Genomic DNA, 5,644 nt, shown 5'->3' with positions numbered 1-5,644 from the left:
AGGAAGCATGAATTATACGCAAACAAAAAGAAATGCAGCTTCACTCAACATAAGATAGAATATTTGGGACATGTTATATCGGGAGGAGTTGAAGTCAATCCAAAGAAGAAAAGTCGGTAGCTGGTTGGTCAAAAGCTACAAATATTAAAGAAGTCAGATGTTTTCTTGGGCTAATAGGCTACTACAGACGTTTTGTGTAGGGTTATGGAATTATTGCGGCATTGCTAACACAATTGCTCAAGAAGGGTGGTTTTGAATGAAATGAAGAGGCGACATAAGCTTTTGATAAACTGAAGCAAGCCATGATATCTCTTCCTGTTTTGGCACTTCCTAATTTTAATCAACCCTTTGAAATTGAGACAGACGCTTCAGGCTATTGAGTTGGTGCGATGTTAATCCAGTCCAAATGCCCTATTGCATATTACAGTCATACATTAGCTTTGAGAGACAGAGCTCGACCAATATATGAAAGAGAGCTAATGGCGGTTGTATTGGCTGTTCAAAGATGGAGAACGTATTTGTTTGGCGGCAAATTCTTAGAAAAATTGATTAGAAGTCATTGAAGTTTCTATTGGAACAAAGGGTTATCCAACCTTAGTACCAGAAGTGGATAGCAAAGCTTTTGGGATATTCATTTGATGTGATTTACAAATCGAGTCTAGAGAATAGAGCAGCGGATGCCCTTCCAAGAAAACCGGCTGATGTACAATTGTTTGGGTTATCAGTGCCTATGACAGTTGACTTAAAACTTATTAAAGAAAGTAGAAGCAGACCCAAAATTCTAGAAAGTATTGGCTGAACTGAAGGAGTTGGTAGATCAGAAAGAAAGTAAATACTCCTTACAGAATGGTACGTTGAAATTCAAGGACCGGTTAGTCCTTACAAAGAACTCTACTTTGATTCCAGTAATTTTAAATACTTATCATGATTTGGCAATTGGTGGTCATGCTGGGTTTTTAAGAACCTATAAGAGGATAGCCAGTGAGTTGTTTTGGGAGGGAATGAAAATAAACATAAAGAAACACTGTGAGGAGTGTTTAATATGTCAAAGAAACAAATGCTTAGCACTATCTCCAGTTGGTTTATTAGTTCCATTAGAGATTCCACAAACCATATGCAGAGACATTTCCATGGATTTTGTGGATGGTTTACCAAAGGCTAACAGTTTTGAAGTCATATTGGTTGTGGTAGATCGTTTGAGTAAATACGGGCACTTTCTACCTCTTAAACATCCTTATACGGCTAAGGTGGTTGCAGAATTATTTGTGAAAGAGATTGTTTGACTGCATGGTTTTTCCCTGTCAATTTTTCCTGATCTGGACAAAATCTTCCTCAACCATTTATGGTAGGAGCTTTTTCATTTATCTGGTACTAAACTAAATAAGAGCACTGCTTACCATTCTCAATCGGACGGCCAGACAGAGGTTGTAAACAGAGGCTTGGAAACGTACGGTCTTTCTGTAGTGAAAAGCCTAAAGAATGGGTTAAATAGCTGCCATGGGCGGAATATTGGTATAATACCACGTTCCAAAGGGTGATAGGTGTTTCTCCTTTTCAAGTTGTTTATAGTCGTAAACCTCCAACTCTGTTATCTTATGGTAATGCTGAAACAAAAAAGGCTTCGATTGATGAGATGTTGAAAGAGAGGGATGATGTTTTGAGTGCTTTACGAGAACATTTACGGCTAGCACAAGAGTAGATGAAGAGTTATGCTAACCGCAAACGAAGGGATGTAGAATTTTGCGTAGGTGATTGTGTTTTTGAAAATCCGTCCTTATAGGCAATTGACCTTAGGAAGAAAATGTAATGAAAAGCTTTCTCCCAGATTTTTTGGGCCTTATAAAATTTTGGAGAAAATTGGCATGGTGGTCTATAAGCTTGAACTACTAGTTGGTACTACTATTCATCCTGCTTTTCACGTGTCTCAATTGAAGAAGTTAGTAGGGAAGCACATAAATGTACGGCCTACCATTCAGTATGTTAATGAGAACTATGAAGGGAAATCTAATCTTGAAGAAGTTCTTAAGTATCAGAAAAACAAGGCTGGACAGTGGGAAGTGTTGGTTAGCTGGGAAGGGTTGCCACGACATGAAGCTTCTTGGGAGACATATGAAGAGATGCAGCGGGCAATCTGGAACTTCACCTTGAGGACAAGGTGAATTTGGAATAGGGAGTAATGTTAGACCTCCTATCAAGCTTGTATATAGTAGGAGAAAGAATAAAAATAAATCACACGATATACATGTGTGAATTAGTAATAGGTTGGTTGACCTTTAGTATAAAATGTTTTCTGTTTAAGCGGGAAGGGCATTATGAAATTTTTGTTAGATTGGTTAGGCCTCTGTAACTTCTTGAGAGAAAGAAGTACAATTGAGAGAAGTACACTTGAGAGTTGTGAGAAGAATTGAGATTTCCTCAATTCTCCTATATTGTAATCGATTCATAATTCAATAAAGAGTGAAATTCAGATAAGGAAGTAGAGTTCTAACATAAACTTATCTGCGGAGAAAGTATTAATTACAACTGTAAATTTCTTTTTCTTCTCTTAACAAGGTTGTTGCTATTGTCCTCACACTGTTATATCTTGCCCTGTCATATGGATTGTACGTTCATGATTGGGAGTACCAAGTTCCAAGTCTAACTCCATCCAATGTGGCTTCTCCAAAGATATTTTCTATGAGCATTGAATCTTTTTAATTTATATTATTTCCATTTAGGGGTTAAGAATACCATAATGGTTATAATTGGTTAGTTGGATGGCGTCTCGCTTAATCCTCTAATTTCAGGTGAAATGTGGCACACATGGTGACACTGGACCTGTCTGCAATGTTGTGGGAATGATAGATCGTAAGATATTTGGTATCCAACATCTATATAAAATACCTATTTATGCGCGGACTGAGGTAAATATTTGAAACTATTTTTTATTTACCATTGAAGGGTGCGCTTATCCTCATAATTCATGTATCTTTTTGTCTGTTCTCAACATTATAGCATTAATGCACCAGACTATGGTCCATTGCCTCCTGATGCTCCTTGGTGCCAAGCTTCGTTTGATCACGAAGGACTTTTAAGGTATCCATATTTCTTCTGATTCTATCCATAGAAAATAATAATTACAAGTTGTGTTAATACAAAATTTATTTCAGTTTTCGATGTGTATGTTATTCTTATCATTTGTAGTATCATTTTGCAGTACAGTGATTGTCTTTCTTAGCTGCTTGGTTGGCTTACATTATGGAAATATGATTGTACATTTCAAAGTGAGGGAGACAGTCCAACTAACATTGCACCTTTTACATTGATGGATTTGTGAATGTTCTATGTAGGAAAAAACATTTGAATGGGTGTAATTAAGTATGTAATGACCAATTTATATATGTATGGTTTATTGATATATGTATGCAATTTTTTTGATGGAAAATTTGAGTTGATTTTAATTGTTCAATTAATGTGTATTTTAATGTTGTACTTCAAATCAGTGCAGGATAAATTATATGGATATTTTAAAATATACTTTTTCATTTGAAAAATTAAAAAAAAAACTTGATATGCAAAGCGTGTCAAGAGTAAACAAATTCTCGATGTGTAAAAAATGTCAACAAACCTTATATATTTGATACCCATTAACTGTCAAGTATAATTTTACTTTTGATGCGTAAAAACAGTAAAAAAAAAACCTTTATTATTGACATTGAATTACTTGACTGATAAAAACTTTCAATTATATAATTATATACTTGACGTTTTTTACCTGTCAAGTATAATTATACTTGACGCTTAAAAACTAGTAAACCTATCTTATTCTTGACACTGGATTACTTGGCACATTAGAAAGCATTTAGTAAACAATGATAGGTAAAAAGCATAAAGTAAACTCAGTTTTGTAGTAGTGATGTATCCCACTGAAAGAAGTTTACGCACGTTAAAACAATTTGTTCAAAATAAAGCACGACTTGAGGGGTATATTGTAGAAGCATATGTGATGAATGAATCAGGGACCTTTTGTTCAAGATATCTAAGTGGGATTGAAACTTGGTTCATTAGAGATTAACTAAATGATGATATCATTCTCAATGACGAGGTAATTGGTGAGTTTGAAATGTTCGTGTAGAAAGTACGACCATTAGAGGCATCAAGTTAACGAACTTTATCAGAAGAAGAGAAACGCCTCGCACATTAGTACATCCTCAACAATGTAGATGAAATAGCAGACTACTGCAAGTATGCATTTCTCAACTCTATACTTCACTGGCTATTTTAGGTCTTCATTATTGTAGTCACACAAACTTATAATTACTTACTTTAGGAAACACTTGAGGTTGATATGTCGTCAAGATCAAAGCGCTTCTGACTTATATAGAAGACATCAACGAGCATTTCCTGATTGTTTCAGACCACATGTATATGGGGTACATGAATTTGGGAATTGGTATATCTTATTTGAGAATTTATATATATTCATTTACATGAATTTTAAGTCCTAGATATGCGTGAGAGAGAAAACCTTTCTCATGATTTCTTCTCACTTGCATAGGACCTTCATATGAGGTTCGCTCTTAGAGTGGATGCATTGTCGGTGGGGTACGATTTCACACGGTAGAGTGTGATTCCCAACACACTACACGAAACAGTAGAGTCATGGTAGTCGATGAAAATAGTGGCAGTGGAAGTACCGACAACAATTTCTATGGTTTTTTAGATGAAGTGTTGCACGTTCAATATCCGTCGGGACGACGTGTTTGGTTATTCAAGCATAGACAATTTGACACCGACAACAACAAAAGTCATAGGACACAAACTAATCAACGTGGCATTTTTGGTTTGCTGAGAAATCGAACATTCTCGACATTTGTCAGCGACTGAGGCACATCAAATATTTTACCTCGAGGACCTAAAAAATGGTACCGATTGAAAAGTTGTTTAAGTAGTCCAAAATAAACGTCTATGAGATGTGCTTGAGCTGGAAGATGTTGAGAATGAACAATTGAATTTATTGAAAATTGTTGTCGGATATCGTGTAGATGTAAACATTTAGGATGAGGCTCTGTACAGACTTGATGTTGATATTACAGTGGTTGAAAGACCCGTTATGTGTCATGTCGTTGGCGACTTCATAAATGATGATGCTGAACAATTATCACCTCAAATTGAATCAAGCGATGATGAATAATGTCGAGAGACCACGTATCCACATATTTCTTTTTTTTTCTTAGATTCAGTTTGAAATATTATCATTTGTTTAATTAATCTTAGTTTTCAAGTCCACAGGTACTTTGTTGTCATTCCCCACCTGTTTTCAGGAGATAGATGATATGTTTCTGGAGTTCAACGACGTTCTAAATAACAATAACGCGGGATTGTCCTTGGTAGACGACACTTCAGGTTAGTCCTGTTACTTTATTAATAATTGCAAACATATAGAGTTGTGTTTCTGATATTCTTTTGTTTTCTTAGATGAGGCTCAACCCACTCTTCCTAGGAGACGTCAACACTCTCGAAAAACATGGAGTTAGAGAGATACATCCATAAGAATGGGAAGATTTCGATTACCATCGCCCCAGGAGCAGAGAAGCCAATCTCTTCACATGTTGTTCAGTTCAGCAACACCATTAGTGTATGTGTGAGAGACATATTTCCAATC

The 5,644-nt window shown here is 35.8% G+C and overlaps 1 long non-coding RNA gene across 1 annotated transcript; it reads left to right on the top strand.

Annotated features, from left to right (window-relative positions):
• Positions 1 to 802: 802 nt before the first annotated feature.
• On the top strand, positions 803 to 3,397 carry LOC127148587 (uncharacterized). The gene is made up of 3 exons (XR_007819688.1): positions 803 to 2,903; positions 2,995 to 3,075; positions 3,197 to 3,397. It is a non-coding gene; the product is annotated as an uncharacterized LOC127148587 (long non-coding RNA).
• Positions 3,398 to 5,644: the final 2,247 nt, after the last annotated feature.

The sequence above is a fragment of the Cucumis melo genome, chromosome 3 (genome assembly GCF_025177605.1).
Source record: "Cucumis melo cultivar AY chromosome 3, USDA_Cmelo_AY_1.0, whole genome shotgun sequence".
Taxonomy (NCBI): domain Eukaryota; kingdom Viridiplantae; phylum Streptophyta; class Magnoliopsida; order Cucurbitales; family Cucurbitaceae; genus Cucumis; species Cucumis melo.
The sequence above is the reverse complement of the archived record's forward strand: the minus strand, read 5'-3'. Positions and strand labels throughout refer to the sequence as shown.